The sequence below is a fragment of the Schistocerca serialis genome, chromosome 4 (assembly GCF_023864345.2).
Source record: "Schistocerca serialis cubense isolate TAMUIC-IGC-003099 chromosome 4, iqSchSeri2.2, whole genome shotgun sequence".
Lineage (NCBI taxonomy): Eukaryota > Metazoa > Arthropoda > Insecta > Orthoptera > Acrididae > Schistocerca > Schistocerca serialis.
Genome location: NC_064641.1, coordinates 299,427,288 through 299,453,715, shown reverse-complemented (window position 1 = coordinate 299,453,715; position 26,428 = coordinate 299,427,288). Strand labels below are relative to the sequence as shown.

Sequence of the window (26,428 nt, the reverse complement as noted above, 5' to 3'; positions counted from 1 at the left end):
TACCCTACGTGAGCGAGTACGGAGAAACGGAAGGATTTGTGGAGAAAAAAGTCATGGATCCTTCACCAAGACAATGCCCCAGCTCACAGTGCGTTGTCAGTGAAGACGTTTTTGGCAAAACACAACATTCCCATCTTAGAACATCCACCCTACTCACCTGATTTGGCCCCCTGTGACTTTTTCTTTTCCCTAAAGTCAAGTCAGCTTTGAAAGGAACTAGATTTGAGACTGTTGAAGCAGTAAAAGAAAAAGCGACGGAAGTAATGTATGGACTTACCGAAAATGATCTGCAGCATTGCTATGAACAGTGGAAAATTCGTATGGAGCGGTGTAGAGACCGAGGAGGAGAGTACATTGAAGGAGATAACATGAAATTGTAAATAATTGTAAATAAATGTTTTTTCCAGCATCAGTCCGGTTTTTTTCTAGCCACACCTCGTATATTTACTCCCGACTAAATTAATTTTGCTCTGCAGCTCAGATATTGTGAAAGCAACCTTGTTCAGGTGGCGAAGGATGGCCTCAAGTGAGGAAGACGTTGTTGCTTGTTTTTATAATCACCACCTGTGCCGACTCAAAAAGTTGCACTATTGCGACGTATTTGAACTCCCGCGCACGCCCGGCTGGGTAGTGCGACTGTGGCGCCTCCTAAACGAAACTGCCTGCTGTCGCATGCAACAGCAGCGGCCCGGCGCATCAAGCTTTAGACCTGTAGGGACCATCAACTGGGCCTGCTCGCCTCAGGACATCTGACGTTCTTGTCTCCTTGGTCCGCATCGTTAACAGTGGCGGTTACCATCGCGTGGTTTAACGTGTCACGGTTGTTTGTTCGACGTGTGTCGTCTTGCACCTCTAAGGTCGCCGGTGGTTATCAAATGGTTCAAATGGCTCTGAGCGCTATGGGACTCAATTGCTGAGGTCATTAGTCCCCTAGAACTTAGAACTAGTTAAACCTAACTAACCTACGGACATCACAAACATCCATGCCCGAGGCAGGATTCGAACCTGCGACCGTAGCGGTCTTGCGGTTCCAGACTGCAGCGCCTTCAACCGCACGGCCACTTCGGCCGGCTATCAAATGGTTCAAATGGCTCTGGGTGCTATGGGACTTAACTGCTGAGGTCATCAGTCCCCTAGAACTTAGAACTACTTAAACCTAACTAACCTAAGGACATCACACACATCCATGCCCGAGGCAGGATTCGAACCTGCGACCGTAGCGGTCGCGCGGTTCCAGACTGTAGCGCCTAGAACCGCTCGGCCACACCGGCCGGCCGGTGGTTAACGTCCAGGTTTGTGGACCCAGGCGTACCTAGCTAGCTAGTTGCGCAGAAGTGCTGGATGGCTTTGGTTCTAGTTAAGCAAGGCTTAGCTACTATTGAAAAAGCAGATGGTGCCGTTAGCTTAAGAAAGGTTGGTTGTCTTAAGAGTGAGTGGAACGGTGGCTCCAGTGTTGTTGGTGTTGGTCTGGTATATTTAATCGCCTCTCAATTATATGACAGTTCATGAACATTACTGTTTAACTTTTATTTAGCTTGAGCTTTTGGTAAGGGAAACAGTGTCGACAAGTGTTGATGGTTGTTTGATGTATATAAAATTTTTATAGTTTAATATCACTCGTTTCTCTGGTAGTACTTTCTATGCATAGATACCATGGGATATACAAGGTGGTCTGAAAAGCTTGTAAGGATGTTGCAGGGAAGGTTGTACCAAGAAATAACTGTTAGAAAAAAATTGGATACATTGCGCCGTTTCCGATTTAATTAAAATTCAAGTTAGCCAGTCAGGTCCGTGCGCGCGCAAATTCATGTGGTCCGCCAGGCACTATTAGTTGTTCTCATAGTGTAGATGATAGCGCACGAGACTGCTCAGCCTTTGGCTCGGGTTTGATCCTTACTACTGTCCCACGCCGAATTTTTGTATAGCTTTCCTGTTTAGTTTTACGGATACAAACGAAGAAAACGTTTGGTGACACCACCTCTGTAGGGACTATCGAATTTGCAAAGCCGGCCGGTGTGGCCGAGCGGTTCTAGGCGCTTCAGTCTGGAACCGCGTGACCGCTACGGTCGCAGGTTCGAATCCTGCCTCGGGCATGGATGTGTGTGATGTCCTTAGGTTAGTTAGGTTTAAGTAGTTCTAAGTTCTAGAGGATTGATGACCTCAGACGTAAAGTCCCATAGTGCTCAGAGCCATTTGAACCATTTTTGAATTTGCAAACGCAGCGGCCTAATTGGCTAACGCATTGCTAATTAACTTGGAATCAAATTTTCTTCTTAACAATTGTTTCTCAGCACAACCTACCGTACGACTCTCTTATAAGTTTACCAGACTGCTTGTGACCACCTTAATAATACTCCTTTAATTAAAGAGAATGTAGCTGTCGTGCTGCGTTTCCTAAAATTATTTTACATTGCATTCTTGTATCTGTCGAGCAAGTTGTTCAGGTTTATCTACGTAACTGTTTAAAATTATATTTTGCTTCACACTGTAATGATTAGATGAGAGTTTTCTGTTTATGAGTACTGCTGCGTGTTTTGCGGGAGTCTTTTGCTGTGATAAAACTGAGTTAGCAATGTGCTTTAAATGAAGTACAATTTGGAAGAAATGTGTCCCACCTATCTCAAACTAGCCCTTCCACTCATTTAATCGTATCGACGTCTTCGAAATCCCCTGGAAACCTAAACGCAGCACACACATCCAAGACAGCAAACAATTTCCTCCGTTGCCCACTTCATATTTCAGTTTGCCACTCTACCGACACGATAGCTAACCTTCAAACACGTGCAAACGTCACCAATGTGCTTTAAATGAAATACAATTTGGAAGAAATGTGTCCCACCTATCTCAAACTAGCCCTTCCACTCATTTAATCGTATCGACGTCTTCGAAATCCCCTGGAAACCTATACGCAGCACACACATCCAAGACAGCAAACAATTTCCTCCGTTGCCCACTTCATATTTCAGTTTGCCACTCTACCGACACGACAGCTAACCTTCAAACACGTGCAAACGTCACCAAACTTCGAACAAGCCGAAACTGTTCACTTTCACCAACGAGTTCCGCAGTGCTGCGCATGCGCAGTGGCCGGTAGCGCAGTTGCGCGCAACTTAGTGTCGTCGTTTACACGAAGCTTAAACGACACTGGCTGCCGACGCGCGAGCGGCAGGGAAGAGTCACTTCCGCGGCGAGCGGCACGTGCCCGCGGCCAGCGGCAAGGAAGAGTCAACGCGACGCCGTTGCTCTGTCGGGTTTGTTTGAGCAGCGGGCGGCGCGCGGGAGCCCGCAGCTTCCGGTAGCAGACGGCACTTCCGGCGCAGCTGCCTCGGCGCCGCTAAATCAACGTCTGTAGCGGAAGGGTGGCCGCCAGGCAGCTGTCGACGCGCACCGCAGGGGCGGTGGAGCCAGCGGCTTCGAGGGTGCCGACAGCAGTGCACAGCAGCAGAGGCCAGTTACATGTTGCGATGTGCAGGCTATCTGAGCTATTAATAAGCAGTAACAGTTTACAATGTGCCAGTCCCATCCCGGTAACAAGTTCCAGAAACCTTGTAACGGTCCAGTTACGCAAGTTTTGTTAACTCTCCAGTAAAGTATTAATTTCAAATACAACTAATTATTGCTGAGTGATGAGACAAGGGCAGCAAGTGGAGGAAAACCATTTTGTTAATCTTTTTGGAAAAAATCTGTTTCATTTCGTCCACTAAGAACTTGCAAACCACTATCCAGCTTCGAATGTGGGGAGTGCAGAGCCCGCAAGACCAATGTACATGCCGTGGAGGCCCAGAACGATGGCGCAAACAACATGAGGCCGCAATTTGCAGTAACAGTGCCACAACAAACACAAAAAAAATTATAAAACGTATTCAGCCATCGTTCTTTTGTGTCCATATTGGACTGACATGTTTATGGTAGCGCCACGGCAGAACTACTATTACCATTATTATTTATTTGAAAACACTTAACCCGCCTAGATAGCCACACGCGTTAGCACGCCACTTCCAGGATTCGGGGCGGGACGTCAGCTGTGTATCGAATCCACCCGGTTCATTAACGACGAGAATATGCGACGGCCTGGCGGGATGTTGTTTTTTGGTGGTTTCGCACATTCGGCAAGGTGACTACAGGACTCGTACCACGTCCCGTCTGATTTACACAATTTGCAGATATTTCGAAAACGTTCACACACTAGCACATGAGATAATACTAGACGCAGACAGGTGAGGAACAAAAAATTCTGTAGACGGAATTGGAGGAGGGGCGCGGCGTAGGAGGGGGAGGGGGGGCGAGGGGGCATGGTGGCGACCGGAAAGGCATCCGACCAAGCTACCACTAACATTGCTAAATCTAGATTAAAATGCCAGTCCCTCATGATTCGGAGTCGCAGTGACTGTAAGTTTCTTCATTTGTTCTCAGGAGCTCCTCATTTACATTTGCAACTGAAATGAAACGAAAGTGAGATTATTTTGTATTCAGTTAACAGCGGAATGTGCAGTTTCTTTTAATTAGTAACTGCTGCATGAATCTTTAGCCACTATTTTTTCTTAGTTTTATCAGTTAGCATTCTTTGGAGTTGAGTCCTGCCAGTAACAGCTGAACCACTGTTGAAAGTAGCCAGATGCGAGTTCAAATGGGTCTGAGCACTATGGGACTTAACTTCTGAGGTCATCAGTCCCCTAGAACTTAGAAATACTTAAAGCTAATTAACCTAAGAACATCACACACATCCATGCCAGAGGCAGGATTCGAACCTGCGGCCGTAGCGGTCGCGCGGTTCCAGACTGTAGCGCCTAGAGCGGTTCGGCCACTCTGGCCGGCGATGCGAGTTCGATTGGCAACATTGTTAGGTAGTTTCTCATTGATGGGTGGACTGGAAAGGCATTCACGCAGTCCCATGAGGCCGAAGAAGAGGAAGAATAAGAATGGCACCAAGAATCAGAAAGCTGACAACAGACGGGACAACAGTGTGCTGAGCACATGGCCCTGAGTAGTGTAGACCACACCCACTGGTACCAGTGAGCAGAGGATGGTGGTACTGGAACTTGTCAGCATCGTGGTATCTTTGGCACCTATCGAGGAGAGATAAAGTAATATGTCCTTAAAAGAATTATCGGTTAGCTGTTGTGAAGCGATGTTGTAATTACAGGCGGAAAATAACGCATTAATTGTTCGTGTCACACTAACATTTATTTTCTGTTCAACTTAACAAAACGCTATGCGTTTCGAGCAAGTGCTGTTCATCGTCAGGAGATCATATACGTTATTTAATAAAAAGATGTCTTAATTAATCTAAATCAAATTTTGTGCACTATTCTGTCGATGGAACGGCTTTTGTTTGCTGTGGGTGGGTGCGTGGTGGAGCAAGAAATCGACGCCAGTACTATCTGCTGCTGTTGTTATCTTGATGTGGGAGTCAGCAAGATGTATCGCACTGTCTGTTGAGTTGGACAACACAACCTGTGTAGGATGCAAGCAACTGCTGTAGTGGAATACTGGTGTCACACAATGTCTGATGAAAAGCAGCCAGACACCTATCACTGGACAGCATCCAACCTTCGCTTTTATGATGGCTTGAACGCTGAAGACACTATCTGTGAGGCGTATTAATGTCTGTGGACAAATGACTGCCCATTCTTCCTCAAGGTCCGAAACCGGAGAAGTTAAGATGTTGGACGCTGGACTCTGTAGAGAAGTTGACTTCCTAAATTTTTCCAGAGGCGTTCCATTTGGTTCACGTAGGGACACTGAGCAGGCCAGTGAACTTCAGGAATGTTGTTTTCCACGAACCTTTGCCCACAGATAATGTTTCATGACAGGGTGCACTGTTACCCAGACAGGCATCGTCTCTGAACTACTGCCATAAAATGTGCTCATATTTTTGCGTGTTTAGCGTTTTCTCAAGCACAACAAGGGTGCTACAGCCTACCAGGAGGAACGCCCCTACACCGTATCACCACCTTCTCTGCAATTCACTACTGGCATTATACGTGATGGCAGGCAAAGTTCTCCCGTCATTCTTCAAACCCCACAGGGAGTAGCGTTATTCATCACTCCAATTATCTCCAGTTATCCAGAGTCCTGTGGCGTCGCTCTTTACATCACCTCAAGCGTTGCTTAGCATCCGTATGGTTTACGAGGACCTGGAGTGCCCGGGAAGTGTGGTAGGTCCGCTGTTGTTTTCTATCTACATAAATGATCTTTTGGATACGGTGGATAGCAATGTGCGGCTGTTTGCTGATGATGCTGTGGTGTACGGGAAGGTGCCGTCGTTGAGTGACTGTAGGAGGATACAAGATGACTTGGACAGGATTTGTGATTGGTGTAAAGAATGGCAGCTAACTCTAAATATAGATAATTGTAAATTAATGCAGATGAATAGGAAAAAGAATCGTGTAATGTTTGAATACTCCATTAGTATTGAAGCGCTTGACACAGTCACGTCGATTAAATATTTGGGCGTAACATTGCAGAGCGATATGAATTGGGACAAGCATGTAATGGCAGTTGTGGGGAAGGTGGATAGTCGTCTTCTGTTCATTGATAGAATTTTGGGAAGATGTGGTTCATCTGCAAAAGGAGACCGCTTATAAAACACTACTACGACCTATTCTTGAGTACTGCTCGAGCGTTTAGAATCCCTATCAGATCGGATTGAGGGAGGACATAGAAGCAATTCAGAGAAGGGCTGCTAGATTTGTTACTCGTAGGTTTGATCATCACGCGAGTGTTACGGAAATGCTTCAGAAACTCGGGTGGGAGTCTCTGGAGGAAAGGAGGCGTTCTTTTCGTGAATCGCTACTGAGAAAATTTAGAGAACCAGCATTTGAGGCTGACTGCAGTACAACTTCACTGCCGCCAACTTACATTTCGCGGAAAGACCACATAAGATAAGAGAGATTAGGACTCGTACAGAGGCATATAGGCAGTCATTTTTCCCTCGTTCTATTTGGGAGTGGAACAGGGAGAGAAGAGGCTAGTTGTGGTACGAGATACCCTCCGCCACGCACCGTATGGTGGACTGCGGAGTATGTATGTAGATGTAGAGCTACTAGATCACTGCACCCCATTCTCCTTAAATCCCTAGGCACAGTCATTGTGCTGGCTGGACTGCTGGCAGCACTTTGGAACTCACGACTGATTCCTTCTGCTGGTTTTATGCGCCTTTTTACAAGCGTCCTTCGCAATTCTTGACGGTACCTGTCCGTCAGAACGCCAGATCTGCTTGGTATTGGTTTAGCTGCGGTTGTGCCTTCGCGTTTCCACTTCACAGCCACATCACCAACCGTCGACTTGTGCAGCTTCAGATGGGTTGAAACGTCCCTAATAGACCTGCTACTCAGGAGACATACAGTGACTAGCGCACGTCCGAAGTCACCGAACGCTCTTGACAGATTCAGTCTACTGTTGCTGCTGACAACACACTGGCGGTTTCGCCTCTCATTCGGCATTAGATAGTGGTGTCCGGGTACTTCTCATCAGACAGTGTATACAGAGGATGAAAAAAAAAGGACCGTAATGCGCAACGCTAACTTAAACAGTATGTAAATGGTTCAAATGGCTCTGAGCACTATGGGACTCAACTGCTGAGGTCATTAGTCCCCTAGAACTTAGAACTAGTTAAACCTAACTAACCTAAGGACATCACAAACATCCATGCCCGAGGCAGGATTCGAACCTGCGACCGTAGCGGTCTTGCGATTCCAGGCTGCAGCGCCTTTAACTGCACGGCCACTTCGGCCGGCTATGTAAATGAGAATGGCAATAATATAACACAAATAATTATTACACAGTCTCTACACTTCGACACTATGGTTACAGTTAATTAGGAAACAAAGAGCCAAAGTTTATACTAAATCACTTCATTTCCAGCAAATCTCTTCCACACGAGACGGAACATCAGTGGCACTGGTGGAGGCGGCTGTCGGGATAACTTGCTCTCTGGGAAGGCCCAAGGTAGGCGAGGACAGGCGTGAAATCTGCAGCACAGCACAGCACAGCACAGCATGGCAGTGGCAAGGGAGGCGGCTGTAGCTCTGCGCACCGCCGCGATCCGCACGATTATGCTAATGGCGCTGAAATATTGATCTCAAATAACACGGCGCGCGGTATCAATTATCGGCCGGCCCACTCTGACTGCACCGCCTGCATTTCGAGCATGACATTACGGTCCATAATAATTCCGCCCCGAATCACGTTCTCTCTCCCTTAATGGCATTCTAGTGTTGTTTTATTTTCTTTGTGGGATTCTGTGGCGCAACGAAAATAAAAAAATTGTAAAAAACACAGTTGTAATTTGCTACTTGTAATCCTGAGACCTGCAGTCCGACTTGGCTTTCTTTCGTTGCGGAACGCCGTTAGTGCTTTCAGCGAACATGTACAAAGCCCCGAAGATAGTTTAATCAAACAGAGGTTCCGCTTGGAGCCAACTGCGAAAGACTTTAAGTAAAAAGTGCATCCAAGAGGTTGACACGTGATGAATGAGTTGAGCGGCAATGAGAAGTCAATTTGAAGCTCTGTTCTGAATAATTCGCATGATTCTTAGAATTTTAGACGTCAACTATATTCTCTGCATACGGGCCAAAACACACACACACACACACACACCTCAGCCTCAAGTAGCACAACGTTCCTCGCTGTTAATCATACGGCCGCTTAGAGGATCAAATCAATACGTGCGAGGTACGAAAAATTCCACCAGTTGTGGAGCTCAGTGGAAACAGGATCTGTCGCTGCACTAGTCTCCTGTGGAGCCGGGTTCTGTGTTCATCTGGCCATGATATTTCAGCGGGTCTGTTGGCCACCATCATGACACGCTACGCTACAGCCCGGAGGCAAACTCGATACGAACACATCTACATTTACATCTATATTGTGCAAGCCTCCTTATGGTATGTGTGGCATTGGGTATTTTCTGTACCACTGTCACTTCCCGTCTTTTCCTGTCAAAGTCACGGGTGGTGGGCGGGAAGAACAATTGCTGGTAAGCCTCACTGTGAGATCGGACCTCTTGAAAAGTTGTCAACGTTGTCTTTTCGGAAAATATGCCTAGGAGGAAGCAGTATATTCGTTGACTCTTCTAGGACCTTACGCTGTGAGAATTGTGACAGTAAGCTACGCCGCGATGCAAAACACCTCTCTTGTAGCGTCTGTCAATGGTTTTGAACGAGCATCGCTGTGACGCTTTTGCGCTTAATAAACGAAAATATGATGAAATATGAAGCTTTTCTGTGTATCTTGTCTGTTTCTGGACCAGCCCTGCGTGGTAAGAGTATCAATCTTAAAGTATCATTCGAACAAGGTTTTTTATAAACTATCTCCTTGAACTGGTACTCTGAACTGCACGGGGATTCTTCCAATGAAATGGTACATGCCTATTCTACAATTAATTTTGTGCGATCCTTCCACTTTAAATCGCTCCGTAGTAGAAGATATTCAACACTTGCGATTGATTCCAGTGATTGTTCGGAAATTGTGTAATCATAACTGGTCATTCTACCTATTTACACGAAATACGTTACAGTTTACGTTGAGAGCCCAGTGCAGTTCATGCAGCAACCATCGATCCTCTGCAGTTGTTCCTGAATTTCGCTGCATTTATCTAGTATTGCAACTTCTCTATTTACAACAGCATGATCCGCAAAAAGTCTCATGGAGCTTCCGACTTCATCGGTTTTCTGATTGGTTTGAAGCGGTCCGCCACGAATTTATCTCCTGCGTCAACCTTTTCATTTCAGAGTACCACTTGCAACATGTATCCTCAAGTATTTGCTGGATGTATTCCAGTCTCTGTCTTCCCCTGCAGTTTTTACCCTCTATATCTCCATCTAGCACTATGAAAGCCATTCCATGACGTCTTTACAATGTCCTATCATACCGCACTTCTTCCTAGCACATTCTGCAGAGAACCTCCTCATTTCTTACTTTATCAGTCCATCTAATTTTCAACATTCTTCTGTAGAACCACGTCTCTCTTCTGTTCCAGTTTTCCCACAGTCCATGGTTCACTACCGTGCAGTGCTGTGCTCCAAACGTATATTCGCAAAAAATTTTTTCTCAAATTAAGTCCCACGTATGTTGCTATCAGATTCTCTTGGCCGGGAATGTCCTTTTTGCCTGTGCAAGTCTGTTTTTTTATATCTTCCTTGCTCCGTCCATAACGGATTATTCTGGTGCGTAGGAAGCAGAACTCCTTACCTTCTTCGTGATCACCAATTTTAATGTTTCTTGCTGTTCTCATTTCTGCTACTTCTCTTTAGTTTCGTCTTTCTTCGGTTTGCTCTCAATCCATACTGTGTACTCATCAGACTGTTCATTCTATTCAAAATATCCTGTAATTCTTAATTTTCACTGAATACAGCAATGTCACCAGCAAATATTATCACTGACATCTTTTCGCCTCGAATTTATCGCACTCTTGAACCCTGAGTGTAGAGTGGTGGATCTAAACACTCCCATCTCGGGTATGGCCCAAGTTACTTCTACGCCTGAAATACGTTGTTACGCCGGGAAAGCCTCTTTCCCTTTCTCTCTCTCCCTCTCTCTCTCTCTCTTTTTTGCATATATCCAGGAGTTAAACGTCACGGGCACACGCTCATCCTGGGAGAGTGTTGTTGTGTATCTGTAATATGCTTGCCGCCAGAACATCAGTCCAGTCTAAGATACGAGCAACTGTCGCATACATTTGTCCTATAATGTTTAATATTTTGTTCTGTTTCTTTGGTCTTGTACCGATTTGCGTATTGTGTTTGTCGGTACTAATCGGTGAGATGTTTGATGTCATTCCATTAACCATCAAGGTAAAGCAGAGTACACCATAATCAGCAGTGGATCTGACATTGGAGTAGGTACGAGTATAATTCTAGCAATGGCTCAAGGGCTAAGTAGCACACAGTTCATAACAAACAGTGCCTAAGAGCAGACGCGTAACTCTGTGGCCTTACTGAACGGACCGTGTGGCCAGTTAATATCACAGTGGTCACGTGAAGAGTGAAAAATTGGGCCTGGTAATCGAATTTATTACAACGATTTCATTCGTAAAAGGACACATTAAGTTAACATTATCCAGTCGGTGATCAATCAGATTCTAATACCAAATGATCCGTGCTGTGTACCAAAGTCAGATGTAAGATGCGTAGTACGCATCTCCATCTGAATGAAGACAGGCTCAGCCGGCCGAAGTGGCCGTACGGTTAAAGGCGCTGCAGTCTGGAACCGCAAGACCGCTACGGTCGCAGGTTCGAATCCTGCCTCGGGCGTGGATGTTTGTGATGTCCTTAGGTTAGTTAGGTTTAAGTAGTTCTAAGTTCTAGGGGACTCATGACCTCAGCAGTTGAGTCCCATAGTGCTCAGAGCCATTTGAACCATTCTTGAAGACAGGCTCGACACTAGTAATGAGAGAGCAAATAAAAACGAATTGCGACAGGTATTAAGACTGTCATCTTTTATGACTTACTTTGGGTTCGTATGAACAACCATCTAGAGTAAGACAAGACGGCGAGCTACACCCGCTTCGAATCCACGTGCTGACTCACCGTCCAGTGGACCAGCACAGGAAGTGCAATTTTCTGTCCCTACAACTCGGTCATCGAGACAACCTCAGCTAGTTCTCTGACTGTTAATCCTTATCTTCCAGTATCAAATGGATAGCAACGACGGCAACCTTACGCATATATATCACGATCCTCGTATTCATTCTTTCCACATCCCTCCTCACACCTTCGATAAAACGATTTGGTTTCTGCTGCTACTGTTCTCTTTTGGCTCCCTAAAGGAAACCATGTTCGTTATGCTGTATGGAAGTAAAAAAACTTTTGCAAATCTAATTCCTATTCTCAGTTTATAGTTTCCTTCCAGTTTGTCAAAAGCTGTTTTATTTCTACGTGTGAATGTGTGCACTGAATCACTCTGACCCAAGTGCTGACGACTCAACAGCGGACTTGCAGCAGGACTGACAGACAGTCTGTCAGGGATGGTGCATGAAGACTCTGATTGCCATTAAAATGCTTTCATAGTCGACGTGTCAGCTTCGCAGCTTGACCGGTTGACACTCAGATCAGACCGTAGATCATAGAAACACGCCTCCATTTATTAACTCCTAATATCCCTGAATTTATGTCCAGAGTGACGCCAGTATATTCTGCTGTGTTGGTCGACGGCCTGTTGGCACTAATGACGAGAACCTGGTGCTCTTTTCCGGGTACTGAACAAAGTCTTACTCCTATCGGCACTGGAAAGCATTCGCGTGATTTATCTCAATTTGTGGCACCTGCTGAGTAATGCGTACCGCATTATGTGGCTACGTTAGGGGGGGGGGGGGGCGTGTTAAGCTCTATCTCACCAACACGTATTCCACTTTCTCGAAAGCTTCAGTGACCTGAAAGTGTAATCAGCTCCATACGCTTTAACTACAGTGGACGATAGCGCACTGCAAAGTAATTTCTCCGTTTTAGTGGAAACAGAAGTAGCCAGTTAGCAGAATTATCCGTGCGTCTCAGGAGGCGGAAAACACATGTGGAATATGAACCTGCTTAACGGATTCTCCCTTTTCTTTCTTTCTCGCCTAATCGCTTCACAATGTATAAATTTTAACTATCATTCAAGGCTTTCGACATAATTAACAAACATTTAATAGAGAAAATAAAATATAGAGCAACTGCCGAAATGTTCAGTAGCTGAATACAGGAAAACTCGTTGACATACCTGATGGGATTCAGGTAGCCAGAAGAACCCGCAATGTGAAATTCATGTCTCAGCTACTTTGACAATTACCTGGAAAAGAAGAAGAGAAAACACATATGTATCATCGGAAGCAAAATTGCTAAGCAGCAGCAGCAGCAGCAGTAAATTACTTGCAAATGTATTTCGAGTTTTCATCACAACTGTGACGTCAAACAGCGACGGTGTAGCGGAAGTTCCAACCGGTTGCCCTATGTTCTCCAGCCGAAGCAGGTGAAACTGCGGATTTAGGCAATTTTATTCACCACCTACAGCAAATTCCCTGCTTGGTATTGTGAAAAAATCTCATTATCTTAATACACTACACTCCTCGTTTCGACAGTTCTCGCTTTCAAATGGCACACAATTTAATTTTAAAAAAATCGCTGTTACCCCAAAATCTCTTGAACGCGTAGCAAGAACTGATTGATGATAGAGCGCATTTGTATACCATCATTTATCGGAAACCAGATTACAATTATTCAAAAGTTCCAAAAGTTGAAAAATCGTTTGTAGCTTTGTTGTCAAGTATCTCCGATCTATTTTTGATACGTAAAACAGCTTTTGCCGAGACTTTCCTGTCAAAAATGACCATCACATACACCAAAACTGCACAGCACCATAACTTCAAGAGAAGACAGAGTAAGGAGGGGAGACCAGCATGTATTAGAATTTGACAGCGGCAGAACCGTGGCCTGTCGAGACAGCAGTTTGTCGTTCCGCAATGCTGCTGCCCCCGTTGGTCGGGACCCCACAAGTGTCACGTGCCTACGGGATCCATGGGCCACGTGGGCCACACACAACGCCATGCAGGATTGCAACGGTCTCGCGGTACTTCAGCCCGAGAAGACAGGCACAATGTTGGCTTGGCCTTGCAGGATCGTACAGGCACGTTGCGTACCTTGAGTGACAACGGATGGTTATAATTAAAGTGTGGTTACTCACGGAAGTCCACTGTGGGCTGCAATTATTGTATGGCAGCCAAACTTAGTAGATGCGTTAATGCGAATCTATTTACAAAGAAATAAATAACATAACATAAAATATAGAAATTAGTTCCAATTTTAACCTCCAGATGGAAATCTGGCGCTGTGAATGCAAGAAAAACGTACAGAAATGTTTCTATATGTAATCGGTTACGAAAGGGACATGGGCAGAAAAGCTCAACCAAGTGCGATAGTCGTAGTGTAGATTTTATTGTTACGACGATTCCTGGTCCTGAGAACCAAGGGCATCGAAGAAAGGTAATAAGATTTACCCGTATCTCTATTGTAGACCTCTGCGATCTGAAATGTCCGTTAAGCAATGACGTCACGGCTTACAGTGTATAAAGCAATAGACAATATTGCTATTGATACCGAGAACTATGTAGGTGCACAAGTCATCTTGCATGGTCCAGTTTGTTGAACTTGAGCACCGCAGACTTCGACGAGATGCTGCATCCGTAAAATGACGTGGTCAACATTTGCCCGCAGCAGTTCCGATGTAATATGAGGAACGTATTCCTGTATATTGGCCCTCAGATCACGTAGATACCGGACGTGTCCCTGGCAAACGCGATGTTTTAGATATCCCCAGAGCCAAAAGTCACATGGATTCAGATCTGGTGGCCTTGTAGGTCATACATCTGAAAACGTCTGGAGATAACACGATCGTGGAAGGTTGTATTAAGCAGATCTATCACTGGGCGTGCGACATGAGGTATTGCCCCATCTTGCACGAATACAGTGGTTTCCACAAAATTGTGCTCTTCCAAAGCAGGAATCACATGCTGTACGAGAAGATCTCTCGATAAAGTGCAGTCGTCACGGTACAGCTGAGCTCTTCAGAGGAGAACGAACCGGGAATAAGGATGCTTGTGAATGCGCATCACACAGTCACATACGGCGAGTGCAATGACTCTTCGTGCACAACACACGGTTTAAAAGTACCCCAAATCAGGCAGTTCTGTATATTTGCTGCACCCTGTAGTATAAAATAAGCATTGTCACTTTATAAGATATTGCTCGACCACTTATCCATCAACCTTAATCCGTGCCAGAAACGAAGAGCAAATTCAGAACGTTGCTGCGGATCATGAGGTTTCTGTTGCTGCACCGATTGGATCTTGTACTGGTACCAGTATAATAAGGACCGCAAAACTTTCTATAATGTTGACCATGGGATCGACAGTTCTCGTGACACTGCACGAGCACTATCACTATCCGGAGCGCTTGCTGCGTGGTCAGTTACAGCGCAATAACTTCCAACAGGTTAGGACGCCTTCCTTTTCCAGGTGACACATCAAGTTCACTCGTGTTTTCAAATTTCATTATCGTCTTTTTTAACCACTTAATGACATTGGGCCTCTTCTTAGACCTTTCAGTCTACGATACTCTCAATGTGGCACTGTAACTGCTGCCGCTGACATAAAACAGCTCCACTAACAGCGCAACGACAGTCATAATTTGACTCACGTTATGGCTTGTCAAATGACAGCGTGGATGTCGTATAGTGTACAGCGCCAGATTTGCACCTAGTGGCCAAAACTGGAACTAATTTTTTTCCAGCGTACATCGGTTCCGCGTTAAATCATTAGCATATCTACCACGTTTCGCTGCTATACGATAGTTACATTCCACACTGGACCACCGTTGGTAGCTGCACTGTAATATAACCACCTAGTTGGAAATGGGGTTGTTTGCAGCAAGACGAGTGTCCTCCCGAAAGTGCAGTGATCTCTGGTGCACCACGAACTGTCAGCACTACCACCACTTTTGCGGCTTCCCTCCATACGGCAGCAGAGAGAGACACGCAGAGTGGAGTGACCAACGATAACACTGGAATCACGATTGGCACACCGTCTATTTCTTTTTCTTCTTTTTTTTTTCCCCTCCAGGCGATCACCTGTTCTGCGTACGGCATCACGATTGATGTACCTGTATGTGTTTACAAGGAGAATGGACACTGCGAAATTGCATTCATAGTCATACTGGGGTGATGAATCAACAGGCGTTACATTTCTGGCGTGTTGAGGTCGATAGCTGTGCCCTATCTTCGAGTCGAGTTCTCCACGTCGTCTTTCAGCTAGATAATGCAAGGTCGTGTGCTGGCCGTGCTGTCCTGACCTCACTCGACACGGAGTGTCTTCGACCCTTGCCCAGATCTCTCACCCACTGAATACCTCTGACGATGGGTTGCCGAAAATCGGCACGCCGCCATTCGCCAATCACTGCTAGAGGTTTTAGCGCTGCCAACTAAATTTCGCATCCTTAAGCTCTAAAAATGTTCAAATGTTGTGCATTCCTAAGGGACCAAACTGCTTAGGTCATCGGTCCCTAGACTTATTCACTACTGAAACTAGCTTATGCTAAGAACAACACACACACCCATGCCCGAGGGAGGACTCGAACTTCCAGCGGAAGGGGCCACGCAATACGTGCATGACGCCGTAGACCGCGCGGCCACTACGCGCGGCCTTAAGCTCACAAACGAGCTACAAATTCAAGCACGTATTATCTTTTCTATACTGTAAAAGTGCCACAAATAAAACTTTGTTATTTGACATACCTCCTACTGCTGCAATTTTAATGGCCGGTGGTGCAGAAGCGGTCTACTATGCCTCAAAGCACCAAGGGCAGTGATGCTACGGAGCAGCGTCCTCTGGTATTACTTTGCGTGTCAATCGTGAGGTCGAAACACTGCTCCAGGAAATGTCAGTGCACGCGCGAGGACCACCTCGGGTCTCCTTGATTGTCGCCGGTGGTCAGACACACGCAACACTCCGGTCACGCAAAGGGTTTCGCAATGCCGCGGACAGTCGTGTTCTTACTAGTCCGGAAACGTGCAGGCCGTGTGTGCGAGTGTGTGTGGGCCAGTCGCTGGACACACAATTGCTTTCAGGCATTCCTCGAGCTCATTTTTGCACAAGGCGCGGCTTGCGTGCACGATTACTGAGCAAGGGACACGGAATTTTAAACTGCGCATTATGTCAAGGACCTGCCGTGAGTCTCTAACGATTGAGCATGATGCTGTGAATCTTTATGTTTCCCCTCCCCTCCCCCCTCCTCGCTCTCTCTCTCTCTCTTTCTTCTTGGGAGAAAATTAGACCTTTCTCAGAGCAACGTAAGATGAATGACTGTTCTTACAGGTAAATAACTCAAGGGCAGTAAATGCACCCGGCAAACGAAAAGTGTTCCAATGTTGACGCAGGTAGTTGCGGCTTTCAGACGGATTCGGAAACCGACCGGTTTATTGATGTATTTATGCAATGGCAGTCGAATTAAAATTACTTTATTATAAAGAACGAGAAGAGTTGTGTTACAGATTGGAGTCACAGAGCATTCTGTTACCTGTATCCGCACAACATAGCTACATACTGGCCCAGCCTTTTTCCATGTAGCATGATTCAGCTGCCACTACCCATAGGTTTTATGCAAACAGCAACAACTTCAAATACCACGTACAAGATTTTCAGATTGTCTTGCTCGCTACGTGCAAACTACTAGTCCTACAGAAAAAATACACATGACCCTTTGTTAGGAAATTTCATGTAGTTAAATTCTGAACTGGGCCGGCCGGGGTGGCTGAGCGGTTCTAGGCGCTGTAGTCTGAAAACCGCGCGACCGCTACGGTCGCAGGTTCGAATCCTGCCTCGGGCATGGACGTGTGTGATGTCCTTAGGTTAGTTAGGTTTAAGTAGTTCTAAGTTCTAGGGGACTGATGACCTCATAGGTTATGTCCCATAGGGCTCAGAGCCAAATTTCAACCTGGAATACGTTTTCGCTAGAGTCTGTAGTTTTCGAATTAAAAGAGAGAGAAAGAAAAAAAGTCGTAAAAATACATATTTCTTGAATAATTCGAAAATCGCGAAAACGCATGCCAGCACAAAATTTCCTACAAATGAGCCCTATTCGTTTCTTCTGTATGACTAATAGTTTGTGCGTAGCGGTGAGACAATATGAAAATTTCGCGCGCAGTTTTTAAAGGCGTTGCGGATTGCATAAAATCTATTGGTAAGGGCAACTGAATCAGCGTCTACATATTCTGTAAGCAGCAAGTACACGTGGGCACACGTGGTCGTATACGACGAAGTTGGAAAACTGAAAAATCAGCTCGCCTTACTAAATGGTTTCTTCATCATAATGGAACGATACTGAAAGTACAACAATTAGCAGATTTTAATGCACAAGCACGACAAACGAAATCTCGACGAAAAGTAATTACGCTTCATTTTTCGCTATGAAAACAGTTTTCCTTAAAAGACTACTTTCAAGCGAGTTTCAAGAAAATAAAAACAAAAGAATGGTTACGAAAGACAATGTGTGTGTTCTGACAAATAAAAGAAACGTAACAGACCTTGCAAGTTAATATTAATAAGAAACTGCCGTAGCTGCAATGGTACACATTTATTGTGCCACGATCGATTTCCTTCAAAAGAAAATCATCTGGTTACGTCGCCAACAATCTTCATAACAAATCCTCATAAAGTTGTAACGACATCAAGACTTAAGATGCTTGCACCGATAAAAGAAGAATAAGGGGAATGCGCTCAGTCAAAATATCTCCTGGCCATTAAAAGGCATTCATGTATAAATATGAATTCCGTACCCTAACCATGCCATATTTTACAACTGTACAGACGTCGACTATGAGTAGACAGTATGGTGCAATGGTAGCATGCACGCTCACGACTTTGAACGATGATGAGATCTTTCCTACGTCTGTTCCCTGCTTAGCCTTTATGGAAATAAATAGCACGGACAAAACTGGTCAGATTATGTAATTTTAAAGCTGATTTTGGTTAGTACTGACTGCTTTTCGATTTTAACTATTGGCCTTCATGTTTTTACATACTTTTCTTTTTCCGTTCGTTATTATTATCTGTAAACACAGTAGTGTACTATAGGGAGTGCCATGCACCAGGATCACTTGGCTGCCTTCGTATTTGAATCTTTACTAAACTCGGAGAAAATGATCTTTTACATATCTCGACAAGTATCTGATTGTCGTAGACTCACCAATGAGATCCCTCCACGCTATGTATTTTGGCGGAGGGACGGCTATGTCCTCAGCTACTCTGCTGATATCACCGAATCAGGTAGCGCAGTGATAAGAAACTGGACTCTTATTTGGGCGAACAGTAGTTAAAATCCCCGTCCAGCCATCTAGATGCAGATTTACCGTGGTGTCCCAAAATCGCTCAAGCGAATACCCAGTTGGATCATTTGCAAAGGACTTGGCCGATTTATCTTCCTAAACGTCTCCTGTTACAATTTTGAGAGCTCCATTAATTTTTGAGCGTCTCATTACATTGTTTTAAAAATAACAAATAACAAATTTGGAAGCAAAAGTGAGGCACACATATATATTATTTCCTCAGTGAACATGCCTTTTTCTCAACACTAACCGTATAGGGACGAATGACGTATCGTTGGAAGTTTTATAACCGGCTTCTGACAGTGCATATCGATTCCGCGCTAAAGCTTACTCTTCGTGGAAAATATTAACATGAAAGAGACTTTAGCTCTCACGGGTAAAAGAGCATCATGGACGTCCAGCTTCGTACCAATATTTTACGACGCTAAGTTCTTAATCACGAATAAGATATTCCCTTTTCATATTAATTCATTAAACATACAATTTTATTTGTTTTAAAGTACTGCCGGCCGCGGTGGTCTAGCGGTTCTGGCGCTGCAGTCCGGAACCGCGGGACTGCTACGGTCGCAGGTTCGAATCCTGCCTCGGGCATGGGTGTGTGTGATGTCCTTAGGTTAGTTAGGTTTAAGTAGTTCTAAGTTCTAGGGGACTTATGACCTAAGATGTTGAGTCCCATAGCGCTCAGAGCCATTTGAACCATTTTTTAAAGTACTTATTAACTGGATAATTCGTATACAGTATTGCTGTTGTTGTTGTTGTTGTTGTTGTTGTGGTCTTCATTCCTGAGACTGGTTTGATGCAGCTCTCCATGCTACTCTATCCCGTGCAAGCTGCTTCATCTCCCAGTACCTACTGCAACCTACATCCTTCTCAATCTGCTAAGTGTATTCATCTCTTGGTCTCCCTCTACGATTTTTACCCTCCACACTGCCCTCCAACGCTAAATTTGTGATCCCTTGATGCCTCAGAACATGTCCCTTCTTCTTGTCAAGTTGTGCAACAAGCTCCACTTCTCCCCAATTCTATTCAATACCAATTCTATTCAATACCAATAGATGTGATCCACCCATCTAATCTTCAGCATTCTTCTGTAGCACAACATTTCGAAAGCTTCTATTCTCTTCTTGTCCAAACTATTTATCGTCCATGTTTCACTTCCATACATGGCTACACTCCATACAAATACTTTCAGAAATGACTTCCTGACACTTAAATCTGTACTCGATGTTAACAAATTTCTCTTCTTCAGAAATTCTTTCCTTGCCATTGCCAGTCTACATTTTATATCCTCTCTACTTCGACCATCATCAGTTATTTTGCTCCCCAAATATCAAAACTCCTTTACTACTTTAAGTGTCTCATTTCCTAATCTAATTCCCTCAGCATCACTCGACTTAATTCGACTACATTCCATTATCCTCGTTTTGCTTTTGTTGATGTTCATCTTATATCCTCCTTTCAAGACACTGTCCATTTCGTTCAACTGCTCTTCCAAGTCGTTTGCTGTCTCTGATAGAATTACGATGTCGTCGGCGAACCTCAAAGTTTTTATTTCTTCTCCATGGATTTTAATACCTATTCCGAATTTTTCTTTTGTTTCCTTTACTGCTTGCTCAATATACAGATTGAATAACATCGGGGACAGGCTACAACCCTGCCTCACTCCCTTCCCAACCACTGCTTCCCTTTCATGTTCCTCGACTCTCATAACTGCCATCTGGTTTCTGTACAAATTGTAAATAGCCTTTCTCTCCCTGTATTTTACCCCTGCGACCTTCAGAATTTGAAAGAGAGTATTCCAGTCAACATTGTCAAAAGCTTTCTCTAAGTCTACAAATGCTAGAAACGTAGGTTTGCTTTTCCTTAATCTTTCTTCTAAGATAAGTCGTAGGGTCAGTATTGCCTCACGTGTTCCAACATTTCTACGAAATCCAAACTGATCTTCCCCGACGTCGGCTTCTACTAGTTTTTCCATTCGTCTGTAAAGAATTCGCGTTAGTATTTTGCAGCTGTGACTTATTAAACTGATAGTTCGGTAATTTTCACATCTGTCAACACCTGCTCTCTTTGGAATTACAATATAGTCACAGAAAAATGCGGTAGTCCATTACCTCTGCTCGTCGTACAAGTTGACTTCTCGAAATGAATATACTTTCCGAAACGCAAACATTCTTGTCACTGTCGCCTTGAACTATCATTTTCCTACTGTTACGAGGTGCATTCCAGTTCTAAGGCCTCCGATTTTTTTTCTAATTAACTACTCACCCGAAATCGATGAAACCGGCGTTACTTCTCGACGTAATCGCCCTGCAGACGTACACATTTTTCACAACGCTGACGCCATGATTCCATGGCAGCGGCGAAGGCTTCTTTAGGAGTCTGTTTTGACCACTGGAAAATCGCTGAGGCAATAGCAGCACGGCTGGTGAATGTGCGGCCACGGAGAGTGTCTTTCATTGTTGGAAAAAGCCAAAAGTCACTAGGAGCCAGGTCAGGTGAGTAGGGAGCATGAGGAATCACTTCAGAGTTGTTATCACGAAGAAACTGTTGTGTAACGTTAGCTCGATGTGCGGGTGCGTTGTCTTGGTGAAACAGCACATGCACAGCCCTTCCCGGACGTTTTTGTTGCAGTGCAGGAAGGAATTTGTTCTTCAAAACATTTTCGTAGGATGCACCTGTTACCGAAGTGCCTTTTGGAACGCAATGGGTAAGGATTACGCCCTCGCTGTCCCAGAACATGGACACCATCAATTTTTCAGCTCTGGCGGTTACCCGAAATTTTTTTGGTGGCGGTGAATCTGTGTGCTTCCATTGAGCTGACTGGCGCTTTGTTTCTGGATTGAAAAATGGCATCCACGTCTCACCCATTGTCACAACCGACGAAAAGAAAGTCCCATTCATGCTGTCGTTGCGCGTCAACATTGCTTGGCAACACGAAAGAAAGTCCCATTCATGCTGTCGTTGCGCGTCAACATTGCTTGGCAACATGACACACGAGCAGCCATGTGGTCGTCCGTCAGCATTCGTGGCACCCACTTGGATGACACTTTTCGCATTTTCAGGTCGTCATGCAGGATTGTGTGCACAGAACCCACAGAAATGCCAACTCTGGAGGCGATCTGTTCAACAGTCATTCGGCGATCCCCCAAAACAATTCTCTCCACTTTCTCGATCATGTCGTCAGACCGGCTTGTGCGAGCCCGAGGTTGTTTCCGTTTGTTGTCACACGATGTTCTTCCTTCATTAAACTGTCGCACCCACGAACACACTTCCGACACATCCATAACTCCATCACCACATGTTTCCTTCAACTGTCGATGAATTTCAATTGGTTTCACACCACGCAAACTCAGAAAACGAATGATTGCACGCTGTTCAAGTACCATTTTAAGTATTTTAAACAGTTCTCATTCTCGCCGCTGGCAGTAAAATTCCATCTGTCGTACGGTGCTGCCATCTCTGGGACGTATTGACAATGAACGCGGCCTCATTTTAAAACAATGTGCATGTTTCTATCTCTTTCCAGTCCAGAGAAAAAAAATCGGAGGCCTTAGAACTTGAATGCACCTCGTACTACAGCCTAACGTACTGACATAAACTATGAAGTGCACTTAAAATCTCAAAACACAGATGGAGGATATTGTGGCCTTAATGATCCCAGGTAAGAAGCAAATACTACGTTTTAACCTATACATTTCGCATTTATTTACTTCTTCGTATTATAATTTGTATTTCTCACTAAATTTCTCTTTAACAACAAGTAAATGTAAATATTACAGTCGAAAGTAATAAATTACAAGTAGTTCATGACAGTTAAATATTGTCATGAGCAGTAAATTACATTTCTTTACTTCTGTTATTTTGTGTTTGTATTTGCTATTAATTACTAACTGTTGTAAACAACAGGGTGGTGCAGATATTACTGCCATAAACAATAAATGACGAATTTACGATGCCAAGGAAACAAATATTAGAAGCTGTCAGTGTCGCTTCGAAAGTGTGACAGTATCACAAACAGTTGCTCATAGAATAAGGTGGCAGTCCCATAACTATCCTTATCCCAACGACTACACTTATTCCATATACTGTCGTTATTTGAAACTATAAAAGTGGGAAAGTTTGGCACGGATTCTCTGGTAGTGATAGCTTGTAAAAACGTTAAAGACACGTTTCGCCAAACATTTAGCAGTCTTGTCATTTACGCAGTAGGAAAACAAAAGAATGAAGATCAGAGATTTCGGGTAATTTAGTTCCAAAATGCACTGTTGGACAAGCATTTTGTTGAGACCACACACATGATTCTCCACCAGATGGAGGGTTATCCAGGTACGTGAATATTAAGAGCACTACATATAATACCTATTCGTAAACCAAGTCAGCTTTAGTTAAATGTTAGATGCCTACACTGCCTGATATGTGAGTTCTACTTTGCTGCTAGGCGAGTGCTAAAAAGATATTTCTTCTTACCTGTTTTCAGCTCAACAACATGCAGCCAAAGTACGAACAGACACGGACACTTAGTGCAACCGCTTACGAGCAGGAAGAGACGAACACTTGAGAGAAGTCTGCCACTCAAGTTTTCTCGCAAAAACCGGTAATTCCATTTCTTGCACGCTCTCTAGCTAGCCTGGTTCCGGAGATGAAGCCCTTTCCTAATGGATTTCTATTTCGAGCGAGCTCTCCTCCTGTTCTCGGCGAGCTGTTTCTAGACGCGCGCAGCCGTTGCGCAAGCGGTGGCGTCGCCGTGCCGTGCCGCGGCCTGCCGGCCCTGGGTTCGAGTCCCGGCTGCCCTTGACTTTCCCCGCCGCGGTCGAGGCCGCCAATGCCGCCGCCGCCGCCCCTCCCTGCAACCGCGTTGTGCAACCGCGAGGCCGCGCCGCTTTGTCCCAGGGATCCACTGCCAGCAACGTTTCCATGCACCGGCCGTTCTGCACCACTCTCCCTGCCCCCGAATGCTCGTAAAGCAGTCATCAAAAAACGCCCACACCTCCAAAGGGCGCACTGGCCGCTTTGGAGAACTGCAAATAATGTAGAACTGCTACCAGGCGCTTATGTCACGCTGCACCATTCCCGTAAGTCCCGTGGTATGTCTGCGACAGCAGGTTTTATGGAATCAGCGCAGTAACATGGGTCAGTTTGAAGGCGAGATAGAATGGCAGAAACGAGACGGCCGCTATGGTTGAGCGGTTCTAGGTGCTTCAGTCCGTAACCGCGCTTCTGCTACGGCCGCGGGTTCCAATCCTGCCTCGGGCATGGATGTGTGTGATGTTCTTAGGTTAGTTAGGTTTAAGTAGTTCTAAGTCTAGGGGACTGATGACGTCAGATGTTAAGTCCCATAGTGCTCAGAGCCATTTGAACCATTTTGAGCAGAAATGAGCTGTCGTGTTTCGTTGAGACCGCGAACACACCGCAAATAAAGTTGTCCCATTTGTTGGGCTATGAATTCGGTCCAACACGTCTACAAAGAAAGGTTTACCAGTCGCCGCTACGTACAGGGCCCTACAAACGTACCAATTTATCAGGACCAATTTATAGGCCGTCCGACCAATGTTGGCTACTGAACGGTCGGTTGTGTGCGTGACCACGACAGCCGATACCCAACACCACTTCACCCAACAAATTGTGCCATGTGTGTAGCGCTGTCCGACCAACTTGGCGACAGACTATCGTCCACTGTTTGTGCGAGAGAAAATGTAAGTGGCTAAGGTGGCAAAAACGGTTCAAATGTCTCTGAGCACTGTGGGACTTAACATCTGAGGTCATCAGTCCCCTAGAACTTAGAACTACTTAAATCTAACTAACCTAAGGACATCACAAACATCCATGCCCGAGGCAGGGTTCGAACCTGCGACCGTAGCAGTCACGCGGTCACGCGGTTCCGGACTGAAGCACACTAGAACCGCTTGGCCATCAAGGCCGGCGCTAATGTGGCAGACAGCGAGGCAGATACATATGGGATGAGCGAGTTTCTAGAGAGGGCTCTTCTGTTTCTTTCATGACTATTATTTATTATGACTATTTACGCTACAAACTTACGATAATAAGGTTTACTTGCTGTCATTTGTTTTATTTTTTAGTTTTTTTTGCATTACCTTCCTAAATTTCCTTAGGCAACTATAAATTATGTTGCACGTTTCAGCAGTCATAATGGACAATAATTGTGGAGATACAACAGCACTGAATTTGAGATCCTCGTAACTTTTTCCAGTAGCTGGAAACCGTACGTACCTAACAGCCTCTCGTTGCAGCTTACAGGCTCTCTCATGACTGTATTCCTTTTTGTTAAGAATGATTTCATGATGTTCAGCAGCTCCGAAAAGCATTATTCGTCCATTATTAGATAATTACGAAAAATCATCGGTTTCCCGCTCCTTGTAACAGAGCATTTGTGAATTTAATACTTTGCATGACCCACTTCCTTGCCCACAATTTTCTCTCGTCCTATCTTGGCGCTCTAAAACATCCACGGCAAATCCCAGTTTTTGTTTCTGTGTCCCAAAAAGGCGGTATCTCGTCGAATACAATCTCAATGAATTTACTACAATTCGTAAACTGCAATAGGAAAACGGCGGCGCTGCAATCGCTAAGTGCAGTTGGTCGGAACGTATACACGCTGCCATGAAGTTGTTTCGTCACATGTTGTAAATGACGGTTGGTTTCAGACACAACGTGGCTTGCTGTTGGCAAGTGAAAGCAGATACGTCTCAACCAGTTTCCGAGAGAGAATTGCCGAGTACGTGCAGTGGCCATTCAGAGTTGTTCACATCGCGAAAGACCACTGCTCACACCGACACATACACTGACGAGCCAAAACACTATGACCAACCGCTTAATAGCTCGTTTGTTCAACCAAGCACATCACTGACGCTACGCATTAGGCATTCGACAGTTTGTTGGTAGGTTTGTGGAGGTATGAGGCATTAGACGTCAACGCATAATTCATGTAATTCGCATAAATAAGGGCCGCTGATTTGCGTACGTGGTGACGGAGCCCAATAGTTACCCATATGGGTTCCATAGGATTTACGTCAGGCGATTCTGGTCGCTGAGAGCCGCGCAGTCTAGGGCGTCTTGTCAGGGTCCGCGGGGCTTCCCCCGTCGGAGATTCCGAGTACTCCTTCGGTCATGTGTGTGTGTGTGTGTGTGTGTGTGTGTGTGTGTGTGTGTGTGTGTCGTCCTTGGCGTAAGTTAGTTTAAGTTAGATTAAGCCGTGTGTAAGCTTAGGGACCGATGACCTCAGCAGTTTGGTCCCATAAGACCTTACCACAAATTTCCAAATTTTGGTCGCCGAGACATCAACGTGAGTTCACTGTAATGCTCTTCAATCCACTGCAGAACGGTCCTGGCTCCCAGACACGACATCACCGTAGGGGAACATATCAAGCATGCAGGGATGCAGGTGGTTCGTAGATGTCAGCGTGTCTTCGATTACTACCACACGTCCCGCGCAAGCGTAGGAGAATGTCTCCCGTAGCATAATACTGCTCCCACGAGCCTGAATCCGCGACGCGCTCCACATTTCTAGCCGCCGTTCATCTCGATTACAACTGTGGAGACGACCAGCGATGTAGTGTAACAA

The 26,428-nt window shown here is 45.1% G+C and overlaps 1 long non-coding RNA gene across 3 annotated transcripts in view; it reads right to left on the bottom strand.

Moving 5' to 3' along the window:
- LOC126473941 (uncharacterized) overlaps positions 1-26,428 on the bottom strand; it is a 1,011,672-nt gene that overhangs the window by 96,143 nt on the left and 889,101 nt on the right. For 2 of the 3 annotated variants that reach the window (XR_007586540.1, XR_007586541.1), the window contains one exon: positions 12,697-12,765. This is a non-coding gene — a long non-coding RNA (uncharacterized LOC126473941). Of the gene's footprint in view, positions 1-12,696; positions 12,766-18,710; positions 18,957-26,428 lie in introns of all 3 variants that reach the window. The other variant, XR_007586542.1, reaches the window with a different exon arrangement.